Source organism: Zootoca vivipara, chromosome Z, assembly GCF_963506605.1.
Source record: "Zootoca vivipara chromosome Z, rZooViv1.1, whole genome shotgun sequence".
Lineage (NCBI taxonomy): Eukaryota > Metazoa > Chordata > Lepidosauria > Squamata > Lacertidae > Zootoca > Zootoca vivipara.
In genome coordinates, this window is record NC_083294.1 from 43,645,750 (window position 1) to 43,660,147 (window position 14,398).

General features: G+C 47.0%; 2 protein-coding genes across 6 annotated transcripts in view; both read left to right on the forward strand.

Moving 5' to 3' along the window:
- Positions 1 to 14,398, forward strand: part of ATP11C (ATPase phospholipid transporting 11C) — an 895,731-nt gene that overhangs the window by 308,008 nt on the left and 573,325 nt on the right. The window lies entirely within an intron of this gene.
- FGF13 (fibroblast growth factor 13) overlaps positions 1 to 14,398 on the forward strand; it is a 270,635-nt gene that overhangs the window by 13,622 nt on the left and 242,615 nt on the right. The window lies entirely within an intron of this gene.

Sequence of the window (14,398 nt, forward strand, 5' to 3'; positions counted from 1 at the left end):
TTATTCCCCCCCCCCTATTCCTGGGGTGGGTAGTAGCAGCTAACATAGTCGGCGATGCTCACTCATTCCCAGGGATCTTCAGAGGTGCCACAGATGGAAGAGAGACATGGGGTACCCCCACCCATCGTGCCTTTTCTGGCGCCGACGCCCCTTCCCCCCAGCAACTCTTTGCAAAAGAGGGCCGTTTAACTACCTGGTGTTGGAGCCCATCTATTAGCGCATCTGTCAGTGTGGGTTATTCCAGCCCACATTGGAGAGGAAACAATAGGATACAGTACTATGGTCATAGCCACTTTCAGGCCAGGTGGCCTGGGCGTTTGGATAGGCCTGCAGCTCTTGCAAAGAAGCGGGGGGACAGGGGTGGAAGGCTGGTGGTGCGGCGTGGTGGGGGGCTTCTTGCAAATTGTCCACCGACGGCTGCATGTGTCCGAAAGAGGACATGTGATGCTTTGAATTGCATCTTATCTTCCCTCTCGCAGCCACTCCCCAAACCCACACTGACTTTCAAGCTTTTCCCCATGCAAGGGACTGGATTGCTTTTCTTCTTCTTTTGAATGCATAACAATTGCCATGGAGACAAAATAGAGTTGGGGCGGGGGACGAGCAGAGGCAATGGAGATGAGGACTCTAAGAGGTTAGCGCCAATGGATTACTTTCATAGACAGCCCCACTAGCACCGAAGGTAGACCAAAGCTCTTGGTGGGATGGACCTGGGAGAGAGCAGGGAAAATCGAAATGGGGAGTGCGCGCGCGCGCCTATGCACCTGTGTGTGTGTGTGTGTGTGTGTGTGTGTGTTGTGGGGAAGAGTAGCGAGTGATGCTCCCCAAACAATCAGTTCCAGGCGCACGAGGTTGGTGCAAAGGTGTGCATTGCCATCTCACTTGCTACATTTAACCTTACTAAATTTAACATGCACACACACACAAACACGTTTGGTGCACCAGCCTCTAATCCCTCCTGTTATACAGCGCGCGCTCACGGGCACGCGCGAGCTCACGGAGCTTTTTAAATTTTGGTTCTTGAAATGAAACATCTCCAGGCTGGGGAATTTTATTATGATTTTAGCCGGATGTGCTACTGATTCTGCAGCAGTTTGTAGGTGCATGACCCGGCACGCGAGTGACCAGGAGCCAGTGGTTCACATGCACATACCTCGAAAGATAAACAAATTAGGGCCTAATAAAAAATCGTTCGCATCTCAGGCTACACAGCATGGTTATGCCAAAAACCCTTTGTGGGTTGGTGGTGGCTAAACTGTTGTATTCCCACTAGTCTCTGCTTGGACTCAAGATCTGCTTCCATTCCCCGCTCCTCATTTTAGTCTAAGTGGTTTGCGGACAAACAGATTGGTGTTGAGCATCATAGGGGACATCTAATTTTGGGGAGGAGGGGCTTTATAAAGTTACCGTTTGGCCAGGTGTCGTTTTTCAGTGAAGATGAATGCAGAGATGAGTGTGCATGTTAAATCAACATACAACCTTATTGTTACAATGAGTGGAGACTCTACCCCTACGTTCCCGAAACACCTTGAACAAGTTGTCTTGCGGGACGAGGGTGTTGATTTTAGATGCATCCTCCCTTTGTAACCTTTCTAGTTCCAACTGTACAATTTGACCCCCCCCCCCGTTAATTCAGTATCAATGCATGCCGTACTTTTGATATCTGTTTCTATGTAAAAAGCAAAACAAAAACCTTGTGCATGGTGGGGTTGATTTATCTAACTGTCCGCGTGATGTTTTCTGGCCAGCCTTTACCACCCCCAATTTGTCTGGTATTCTTTTTATCTTCTCCCTTGTATCAGTTGTTAGAATTATTCTTCCCGGAGTTTTCACGGGTGAAACAATGCCCTTCTAGGTTCCCCCCGCCCACTGTTCGTCATACACAGAGTAAAGTCATTGAAATCTATGGACGTGACTAACTCCGTTAATTTTAATTTGTCTGCTCTGACTAGAACTCAGCTGTAGTCAGCCCTGTGTTGACCAGATTTTTCAGACCTGATTTACTCTTATTATTATTATTATTATTATTATTATTATTATTATTATTTATAATTTTCCTTGCTGTTTAACATTCATTGCACGGACCCAGCCATGGCTGTTTTTGGAATTCTATATTAAAATAGCGTGTGAAGCAATGCATGCAGTTGGGGACTTGCTAGGAGGCTGGGTTGTTGATTATTCCTTCTTGCCTTTTTCAAGAATTTTGGTTCCAATGTAGTCCCAGATAAACTGTCCCTCCGCTGTACATTATCTCCTATGCTGGGCAAACCGGTTTGCTGCATGACATAACCACCATTATGAACATTACTCAGTGTCCTTAAATATAAATTTCTTAACATCTCAGCACATGCTCCTTAATAAACCCAGTCCTGTGGTCCTTAAAGCATGGACTGCAACATGCTGTGCACATAATGCCCCTAATCATCCCAAAGGGTTGGAAGGCACAAAGTATGACAATTTCCAGACAGACTCCATCAAAACAAAGCCAAACAGTATGAAAAGTTACCAGTAGTAGGAATGCTTCAGCAAATACAACCAGTGCATCACTTCTCCAGACGTCACCACCATCAGCTGGACGTCTGGCAGCTGCATGTCTGAAAATGATTTTGCATAGAAAAGTGTTGCATTTGAAGTGATGTGAGGTTATGTCTGTGGTGTTATATATTTACAGTGGTCCATTCACACATTTGGCCAGTCATAGCTTGATGCCAGTGGTGGGTGGAGCTTTAGTGGGCTCGACTTAGAAGTGCCTTCCTTAAGATGAACTAACTCAGGACAGGCATATTCTGAGCTTTGAATTTTATCCCTCTCCCTCTCCTGATGGGTTTTTAGGAAATGGCAATGACATCTCGAGGCATTACTTTGGAAAAGTTAGTGTGGTGTGGGAACATGGGAGACCAGGGTTCAAATCCATACTTGGCTATGAACCTCACTGGGTGGCTTTGGGCCAGTCACTGTCTCTCAGCCTGACCTACCTCACAGGGTTGTTGTGAGAAGAAAATGGAGAGGAGTACCACGTGTGCCCCTCGAGCTCCTTGGAGGGAAAAGTGGGATATAAATGCAATAATAAATAGATTAACATGCAAGCAAGCAAACAAACAAACAAGCTGCTCTCCATATAGGGATGACCATAATGGATGGGGGGGGGCTCCTTATCCCAACCCTTCATGCCTCCCCCAATTAGTTTGCCCCAAACTTATCTTTCTTTATTGGCTAGCAATGAGTAGAGTGGTGGCCGAGGTTTCCATTACCGCAACAGCATTCCCTAGACTCATGGGAAATGAAATTAAGGTCCCAGGAGCCCTAGGAAACTGTTTTCCAGGGAACCTGGCCCTCGTAATGCTACCATGAGCTAACAAAGGTCCCAGAAGCAGTCCTTTTCCTCACTGCCACCTCATCCTGGTGAGTTTCAGTGGGAAAGGTAATGGCAGTGCCCAGGGCAAAGGTAGTTAATGAGTTAAGGATCATAGTTCTGTAGGAGAGTGCCTGCTTGGCATGCAGAATGTCCTGGGATCAGTTCCTCACCATCTCCAGGCAGGGCTGAAACTTTGGTGTGTCATTGTCACTAGGTATGTTGACAATGCTGAGCTAGTTGGACCAGCCATCTGATTTGGTATCATGTTTTTATTCATTTAGTTCACAACATTTCTATACTGCTCAGTTGCAATAATACTTTGAAGCAGTATAAGGCATGTTACTAGCTGAACCCAAAGATCTTAGACTCATAAGATCTATTCAGTCATCCTCTCCACTGCTCCATCCCCATATTAGTATGGCAGAAGAAGGAGAGCAGGAGATGAACCCATTGGCCTCATCCCCTCCCTGTAGTTCCTGCAGCCCCCCACCCACATCTGGAGGCTGAACATATGCAGCAGGAAGTCTCACATTTTATTTATTCACTGAAAGCATTTTTAAAATGTCTTCAATCTGAAACAGGAATGAGGAACACCTGTGGACATCTGAATGTCAATGGGACTCCAACTTCCATCAACCTCAGGCAGCATGGCCAATGTTCAGGGTGATGGCATGGAGTCCAACCACATCTGGAGGGCCAGGAGGTTAGGCATCTCTGATCTACAATGGATATCAGGCTGACATGCAGGAGGCACAAAAGAAACTCATCTTTCCCAACCTGTGGCGCTCTTCAAACATCTGGAGGCCACCAGATTGGTAAAGCTCTGAAATAAACAGTCATGCCAACAATCTGATTCAACAGAACATCCACTTGACCTAAATATAAGCAACTGAAAGCAACAGAGCATACCAAATGATGGCCATACATTTAAAAGTTGAAAATGCATGGGCAAAATGAATTTTGACCTGATGCTGAAATGGCTGTGATGTTGGTGACAGTCATACTTGAGAGTGTTCCATGGACTGAAATTATACATCAGGATGAACAAAACTGTCAATTTGGGTTTCCCTCAGGTCACATTATACTTTTAAAGCACTATGGTACCACTTCAAACAATCATGGGTTCCCGCAAAGAAGTTTGGGAGTTGTAGTTTGCTAAGGTTACTGAGGATTGTTAAGAGACCCTCAGAGAGCTACTATTCCCAGAGTGGTTTAACAACCAGTCTCTCTTCACGGGGAATTGTAGCTTTCTGAGGGGAATGAGGGTCTCTTAACAATCCTCAGTGCCCTTAGCAAACTACAACTCCCAAACTTCTTTGGGGGAACCCATGGTTGTTTTGAAGTGGTACCATAGTGTTTTAAAAGTATGGTATGAATGTGGCCTCAGTCTCTCATTTTCCGAATCCTTAGTTCAGTTCTCCACATTTCCACAGCAAAACCCCTCATGGTTTCAAAATGGACAGTAGGACCATGTGTTGAGATTCCTGCAATGCAGGAGGTTGGACTTAATGGCCTCGGGATCTCTTCCAGCTCTACAGTTCTATGATTTGGCGGTAGTTTTTCACGGTACTAAGTTCTGCTTCAGCTCAAAGTTCTGCTTCAACTGAAAGCTTTTCAAAGTTACACAGACCATTTAGGATATCTTAATGTCTGCTGGTTGCATTGCTAGACCTGACATAATCAGCATTTGTAGAACCTCATTATACGGCCTCATTTGGTAAAGCAAAGAGACAGAAGTTAATTTTTTTGTCTAGTCTGTATGGCTAAGGGGATCCAACAGCATATTAGCTTCAGTACAGAGAGCTCCAGGAAGACGTGGCAGATATTTTAAAGAGCATTGCAACTGAGGCTGTGTTCTTTGAACTTCAAACATCACAGGCAGGCTTAGAGCATGGAGATAAACCCACATTATCAATTTATGGGATGAACATACCGTACCCTTCAAAGGGGCAGGCAGCCTTGTAACCATTTCAAGCAGGTTCTCTCCTCTGCCTCAAACCCGCCCCCCCCGCCCCCGGTAATATTTTCATGGCAATGGACAGGTGTTATTTATTTGTGTATGTGTTTATTTGAGCGAGTTCTATTTTGCTTTGTGTCAAAAGACCTCGGGGCGGACAAGGTTTAAAATGTAAAAATCAAAGCAGAAAATCAAAGCAAGGTGTCAATCAGTCTGAGTATTATGACACCATAGGTCAATGATTGTGTTACCCATAAGCCTGACAGAAGAGGAATAACTTCAGCTGGCCCCCCAAATAGCTAGTGTTGGTGCCAGCTGAACATTGGGGTATATAGGGCAGACTGTTTCAAATCTGAGAAGGCCCTGCCTGAAAGTCCTGTAAGTCTTGTAAGTTCTAAAGCTATGTGCCTTGCACAAAGTTAGCTTCACTAACAGAGTCTCCTCAGCTAACTATAGAGCCCAGGAAGGGCTGTATGGGGTGCCATGTTGTTTGGGAAGATTGATCCTAAGCCATGGAGGGCTTTATCAATCAAAACTAAAGATTTGGAATTGGGGCTGTTGACAAGATGGCAAATGGTGAAATACCACAGTTCTATGATCCTGCGCCATCAGGTCCATGAAGACATGCTCATTGTATTTTGCAGCAGCTACAGCCTCCAGGCCATCTTCAAGGGCAGCTCCACATAGAGTGAATTACAGTAGTCCAGACAGGAAGTTTAGCTATGGCTAGCCTAGCCTTGGGGCGCAGGTGACGCTGTGGGTTAAACCACTGAGCCTAGGGCTTGCCAATCAGGAGGTCAACAAGACCAGTTTAAGAAAGGCAGCATGAGCCATTGCTGAAGACCATTGTGAACATAAGTACATATTATGTAGCAAATGCAGGTGCACCCATTTGTGTCCTTAGAAAAGCAGTGTATTATGACCTGGTGTAGAATCTGCAAACTGGGCAAGGTTGCTTTGTGTGTATTGTGAAAGCATGGCGACTGGTAAGGCTAGTATGGAGGCAGGAGAGAATGTGTGGGTGGGCTTACAGCAAGTGCTTGTTTTGGCCATCTTTAATCCATATTTTTTTGCATCTGGGCTTTGACTTGAGAACCAATTCTGGCTTGGGGAGAGATGGTCTTGGTAGGATGCTGAAAGGGTAGAACTGGCAGGTGTGGATAGAGTTAAGGAGTGTTTCTCCCTCTTTTGTAATGCTAGAACTGAGATCAGTCCAATGAAACTGAGTATTGGATGATTCAGGACAGAGGAAAGAAAGTACTGTACTTCACAAAGCAGCTTAGTTAAACTACCTCCTGCAAGAGGTAGTGAAGTCCACCAACTTGGATGGCTTTAAAAGATTAGATAAAATCATGGATTTTTAAGGCTATCAGTGTCTACCATCCATGATAACCTGAATCATGCCTCCATCCAAATTCAACACCCTGTTCTACTGTGGCCACCCAAATGCCCTTGGGAAGCAGGACCTGAACACAGCAGCATTTTCCCCATCTGCCATTACCAGCAGCTGTTACTTCCCTGGGGTCAAGAAGACATCACAGTCCAAATGTTTTGTGCATATAAACTCTTCAGATCTGGTTTCCATCCCCTCCCTTCTTCACTTTTTATTTCATTTCATTTGTGCCCAGGCTTTCCTTACAAATCTATAAGGCAGGCAACCACAGTAAAACCCACAATGAAAATTGTGACATGGTAGGCACTATAAAAAACCACAACATGGGGGAGAATCAAACAGGAGTATATAAAAATAGCAGCCAGAAAATGTATCATTGAAAGATACAGGTTGAAGCACAGAGTAGCAGAGAAAGCCAAGCAGCTTTGCAGGCCATGTGATTATTTTTGAAGGTAAGGTTTTCTTGCTGGTGGAAGGCCATCAGCGAAGCAGTGCCTTTGGTATTTAACAGAACACAGCCCCTAAGAGGGCCCTGTCTCAAGTTTCTGACAAATGCACATCAGATGCTGTGACAAGAGAGAGCCAGCAGTAAATCATACCAAGCAGGTGGAGTTATCTCTTTATTAGCAAAAGGATCTGCACAGGAGTGTCAGGCCTAATAAGCACAGCAGCTCATCCCTGGTAGGTCTTGCCCCTTGGATCAGTTGCTGAGACTGAAGGTCACTGCCTCCCTGAAGCTGCCTATGTTCCTTCCTCTCCAGGTATTTCCCCAAGCAACCTGACACTGAGCCTGCATGAAACTAACTACTCCTCTGCCCACTTCATACCTCTTCTGGTTCTAGAAGACCAGTGGGGAGAGGAGCTTGCATCAGGAGGTGGATACAACCTGGCTTCTTCACTGGCCTGACTCACCTCTGGCTGTTAGCCTCTCTTCTCCCACTTTCCAGCTTTGGATTATGCCTCTGATTCTGAATAGGGGTGTCTTATCCATAGAGGCTAGTGGCGCAGGGCGCCAGGGCACCATGTTCTGGAGGGTACCAGGGAAGAGTTGGAGGCTGGATGCGGCACCTCCTGGCATCAGCTTGCCGCCCTCACCCGCCTCCGCCATGCCGCACCTAAGCTGGAGCCTCTGTCTGCCGTGGCCACCATGGCACGAAGCGGCCAGCTGAGCCAGGAGGTGCCTTGTCCAGCCTCTGCCTCTTCCCTGCCGGAGGAGTTGCCCTCCAGCCACTGCCCACCTACTCCAGCCCCTCCGGCAGCACGGTCCTCCCTAAAAAAAACTCTGGGAAATGGGGGGAGGGAGGGGAGAGGAAGCTTTGCACCATGGCACCAGATATGCTTAAGACAGCCCTGATTCTGAACTTCCCTCTGCCACAGACTCTGCTTGTTCACTAAACTCTGTTATCTCTTCAGCTTCTGACACTTCCGCTTCCCAGTCTTCTCCCCTTTGATCACTTACCATCGTCCCACCACCAATCCCCAGGCTCCGAGCCTTTTTCCCTTCGGGGTTCCCCAGCTGTTCCTCCCACCATTCCTCTGCATCCAGCCAGTCCATGACATGCTGACAGATGAGGAGAAGCGTCATCCTGGGAAATCTCAGCACCCAGGAACCAAAGTGCAGGGAAAAGCAGTGGGAAGTTTAGGAGGGAGGATTTCTGATGATCCAGATGTTTTTGCTTTACTGCAAGCACAGGCACTAGCAGAGGAATAGGGGTGGGGTGGGGGAGTGCACTGCCCCTGGCAGCCTGATCCTGGTGGGGTGCCATCACGGCTGCCTCCCACACTGGGCCCCATGCCCCCGCAGGTGGTGCACCACACCCCCAGGATGCACATCACGCCCCTGCGGGTGGCGCACCACACCCCCGGGACATACGCCAACCATGCCCCCGCCTACTCTCCTTGCCCCCCCTCCTGGCCAGAGCTTGAAGCTCTGCCACTGAGCAAAGGGAAAATGTTCAAGCCCAAGGACCATGTGCCCTTTAAAGGAATCTTCTGGGGACCACAAGCCAGCGGTGGACAAAGCCAGAGGCAAAAGTGGATGGGGCGACAAATGTGATGGAGACTAGTTGTTACACCCAGTTCACACAGCCCTCTCTCTCCTTGACATATGCAAGCAAGATGAGTTTGAAGACACATCTCACTCAGGCGAGGCACACAAGGCGAGTGCAAAGCATGGAACAATGAGGGGCCCAGTGAGATGTAGCTGTGGAAGAGATGTAGTGTGTGGGGAGAGACTGGCAGTCAATGTGTAACTAGGGTTGTCAGACCCCCTGGCTGAACTGAAGGCTCCAGGTTTGCCTGCCCCCTCCCCTCAGGTTACAGACAGAAGGCTTGAACCTCCAGGTGGGCAAGAGTGCCTTCTCTCTCTCCCCAGCCTCCCTAAGCAGGTGAGAAGGAATGGTCCTCTCACTTCAGCTGGACACCCACTTTAGCTAGGGTTTCTATCTTAATTTCCAACCAATTTACATTTTTGCTCATTTGCCAGTCTTTGTGGCTTTTATTTGAATGACACATTCTCAGAGACTGTGACTGATGCTTAATGTGCCATGCTTAATGATGTAACTGGGGCCACTCCTTATGATACCACTGTAGGCTACCCCTAGGTCTCAGGTTTGGACCCTAAAATCTCAGGGTCCAGGATGCTCCTGAGCTGGGAATCGTATGTGCAAATACTGTAACATTTTCAAGTGCCCCTATTTTTCAGGGATGTCCCTGATTTAGAGAAGCCATCCTGGTTTCTGATTTGATCAATGTCCCGCTTTCCCTTAAGATTTGCCTATTTTCATTGGAGAAATGTTGGAGGTGCCTGAAGGCAATCCTGTAAAGGGAAGTTTTTTTAAAAAAAATGTTTTGTGTTTTATATTGTTTTTATATATGTTGGAAGCTGCCCAGAGTGGCTTGGGCAACCCAGTAAAATGTGTGGGATTTAAACAGTAAAAGTTTCATTATGGAATGGGACATCCTTATTTTCATCAGAAAAATGTTGGAGGGTATGGTATAGCAATTTACAGGAATATTGCAGGTTCCAATTTGTCTCCCACAATGCACCTGCTAACAGGACAAATTCTCTCCCCACTCTTCCCTCCCAATGCCAATCTCATTACTGTATTGCAATAAAAAGCTTAACATTTGTTCTAGGAAGTAATACAGTATTAGCAGAACCATAACATGCAATTTGTCTTTCAGATATCTCTAGCCAAAAAAGCAACACCTTTATACTAAACAAGAAGTTCTGCATCAATCTACATCCTGTTCTCTGAAGACTGCTTGTTTTAAATGTCCAAGCCAGGTGTTTGTGGTGTTTTAAATAGGCTGTTCATCATTAAAATTAGAAACATTTAATTCACAGCTGCCATTAATTGTAGAGACAATATTCCACAGAAGTCCAGTAGAAAATTTCCTTAGACTCTAATGCAGGCATCCCCAAACTGCGGCCCTCCAGATGTTTTGGCCTACAACTCCCATGATCCCTAGCTAACAGGTCCAGTGGTCGGGGAAGATGGGAATTGTAGTCCAAAACATCTGGAAGGCCAAAGTTTGGGGATGCCTGCTCTAATGGTATCATACTATTTATGTTTACTCAGAGGTAAGCCCCATTGAATCCAGTGGGGCTTTCTCCCAGGTAAGCATGCATAAAATTGCAGCCTCAGGGATCCAGGACATATAAGATGCTGATGGGGAAAAAAAATAGCTGTGTGTATAAAACAACCTGTCCTTTCATGAAGAAATCATATTACTTGTTTCCAAAATTTCATTATGAAGGGACAAGACAAGAATATATTATTGAAAGAAGCAGAAAAATAGAAATTGGCTTCCTCAGCAATTGTGCTTTGCCAAATTGTATACAGTTGTACCTCGGTTTATGAACTTAATCCGTTCCGGAAGTTGGTTCTTAAACCAAAACCGTTCTTAAACCGAGGCATGCTTTCCCTAATGAGGCCTCCCATCACTGGTGCCCTTCCACCATTCAGCTTGTGTTCTTAGACCGAGGTAAAGTTCGCAAACTGGGACACTACCTCCGGTTTTGTGGAGTTTGTAAACCGAATCGTTCGTAACCAGGGCTGTTCTTAAACGAAGGTACCACTGTATTTGTTTTTGTTTATACTGTATAGCACCAGCAAGGTTTCCTCCAGATGTTGTTGGAGTGCAACTCCCATCATCCCAGATCATTGGCCATGCTGGCCGGGGCTGATGGGAGATGTAGTCCAATAACATCTGGAGGACATCATATTGGCTACACCTGATGTAGTCAGCCTGTCGGAACTGAATTTTATACAAATGTTTCGCTCAAATTAGCATGAATCCAAGCCATTAGTTTCCATATCCACTTCTATTCCTACCAGAAGAACATTAATTCCCAGATCACAGTTCTCTTCACCTGATGAGTTTATCTTCATTCAACAGAAGTATTCCAAAATTACACCTCTTGGCTAGGTCACATAATCTTTGCAAAGTCCTCTGAAAGCTCTGAAGAGCAATATAAATACTAATAGTTCTTTGAATAACAAGTTGTTGAAGAAGATCTATAATTAAGATAAGAATGTAGGAAGAGTCATGAGTACAAAAAAAGAGTACTACTGGATCAAGCCAGTTAGTCTACCACCCAGTCTCCAGCCATTGTGGCTAGTAGTGGCCACTAATAGCTTACCCTCTATGAATTATGAATTTGCCCAATCCTCAAAAGCCAGCCAAGTGGAGGCCATCACTGTCCCATTGGATTGAACTAAAAACCTGTCTAGTTCAAAATAATAATAATAATAATAATAATAATAATAATAATAATAAATTTATTATTTATACCCGCCCATCTGGCTCGGTTTCCACTCTGGGCGGCTTCCAACAGAAAAAATAATAATACAGCAATCTATTAAACCTTAAAAGCCTCCCTAAACAGGGTTCCTTCAGATGTCTTCTAAAAGTCTGGAAGTTGTTTTTCTCTTTGAAATCTGATGGCAGGGCATTCCACAGGGCGGGTGCCACTACCGAGAAGGCCCTCTGCCTGGTTCCCTGCAACTTGGCTTCTCGCAACGAGGGAACTGCCAGAAGGCCCTCGGTGCTGGACCTCAGTGTTCGGGCAGAACAATGGGGGTGGAGATGCTCCTTCAGGTATCCAAATGACTGAGGCCATTTAAGGCTTTAAAGGTCAGCACCAACACTTTGAATTGTGCTCGGAAACGTACTGGGAGCCAATTTAGATCTTTCAAGACCAGTGTTATGTGGTCTCGGCGGCTGCTCTCAGTCACCAGTCTAGCTGCCGCATTCTGGATTAGTTGTAGTTTCTGGGTCACCTTCAAAGGTAGCCCCACGTAGAGTGCATTGCAGTAGTCCAAGCGAGAGATAACTAGAGCATGCACCACTCTGGTGAGACAGTCTGCAGGCAGGTAGGGTCTCAGCCTGCATACCAGATGGAGCTGATAGACAGCTGCCCTGGACACAGAATTGACCTGCGCCTCCATGGACAGCTGTGAGTTTAAAATGACTCCCAGGCTGCGCACCTGGTCCTTTAGGGGCACAGTTACCCCATTCAGGACCAGGGAGTCCTCCACAGCTGCTTGCCTCCTGCCCCCCACAAACAGAATTTCTGTTTTGCCAGGATTCAACCTCAATTTGTTAGCTGCCATCCAAACTCCAACCCCCTCCAGGCACTCACACAGGACCTTCACCGCCTTCACTGGTTCTGATTTGAAAGAGAGGTAGAGCTAGGTATCATCCACATACTGATGAACACCCAGCCCAAACCCCCTGATGATCTCTCCCAGCGGGTGCATGTAGATGTTAAAAAGCATGGGGGAGAGGATAGAACCCTGAGGAACCCCACAAGTGAGATCCCAGAGTCTGAACACACGTCCACCATCACCACTTTCTGAACACAGCTCAGGAGGAAGGAGCGGAACCACTGTATAACAGTGCCCCCAGCTCCCAACCCCTCTAGATGGTCCAGAAGGATGTTATGGTCGATGGTGTCAAAAGCCGCTGAGAGATCCAGCAGGACTAGGAAACAGCTCTCACCTTTGTCCCTAGCCTGCCGGAGATCATCAACCAGTGTGACCAAGGCAGTTTCAGTCCCATGAGGCCTGAATCCCAACTGGAAGGGATCCAAATGGTCCACTTCTTCCACGTGTGCCTGGAGTTGTTCAGCAACCACTCGCTCAATCACCTTGCCCAAGAATGGAAGATTTGAGACTGGACAATAGTTGGCCATATTGGCCGCATCTAAAGATGGTTTTTTAAGAAGCGGTTTAATTTCAGTGGGTATGGGAAGGCTGCCTCACAGAGAGAAGCATTCACCAACCCACAAAGCCCATTGCCCAGCCCTTCCCGGCTAGCTTTTATAAGCCAGGATGGGCAAGGATCAAGGAGACAGGTGGTTGGTTTCACTCGTCCAAGCAGCCTGTCCACATCCTCGGAGGTAACAGATTGGAATTGATCCCACATGACTAGACAGACCTCTAGCACTCCCCTGCCCCAGCCCTGTTCCCACCTCTTCCCAAATCTGAGTGACTTTATCTGCAAAATACTTTGCAAGATTGTTGCAGGAGATCATGTGGTCCGTACTGGGCCCTGATGGAGCAGGTGGTTCCACTAAACTGTGAACCACCTGAAAAAGTCTCCTGCTACTGTTTTCTGCAGATGCAATAGAGGTGGTGAAGAAAGTCTCCTTCGCCGTCGCTACTGTCACTTGATAGGCTCGGCATTGAGCTCTAACCCATGTGTGGTCAGATTCAGAATGAGTTATCTGCCACCGGCGCTCTAGCCGTCTCAGCGATTGTTTCATTGCCCTCAGATCCATGGAAAACCACGGGGCTGTCCGGGCTCCATGCAATCAGAGAGGGCACTTCGGAGCCAGACAGTTAATAGCCCTGGTTAACTCCACATTCCAGCGGGCCACCAGGGAATTGGCTGAAAGGCCATCAACATGGGATAAAGCATCCCCTACCACTCTCTGGAAACCATTTGGATCCATTAAGTCAAGGGGGTGGACCATCCGAATAGGTCCCACCTCCCTGCAGAGGGGAAGGGTCACGGAGAAGTCCAGTTGCACCAGGTAGTGATCTGACCATGGCACTTCTTTAGTGTCAGATCAACCATATCCATATCCCACACCAGGTCCAAGGCATGTCTGCGACTATGAGTTGGGCCAGACTTATTCAGGGACAGCCCCATGGAGGCCATACTTTCCACGAAGTCCTGAGCGGCCCCTTGCAAGGTCGTGTCGGCATGGATATTAAAATCCCCTAGGACAACCAAACTAGGTGTCTCCATGAAAACATCTGCCACGACCTGAAGCAGCTCAGGCAGGGAATCCTTGGTGCAGTGAGGAGGTCGGTACACCAGAAGGAATCCTGTACTGCCCCTATTGCCCAACTTCCAGAACATACACTCAGAGAACTGGGTCTTCCCAATAGGATGCCTGGTGCAAACTAATGACTTCCTAAAAATCACTGCAACCCCCCCTCCCCGCACACAAGGCCTGGGTTGCTGTGCGTAAGAGAAACCTGGTGGACAAGCAGCAGCTAAAACAGGCCTATCTGCTTCATCCAACCAAGTCTCAGTTACACATGCCAGGTCAAGTCCTCCATCCACGATCAAGTCATGGATGGCAGTTGTCTTGTGAATCATTGACCTGGCATTGCACAGCAGCACCTTCAGGTCATGTGGGTATCCCTTGCTGATTCCAGTATCCATCCGGTCA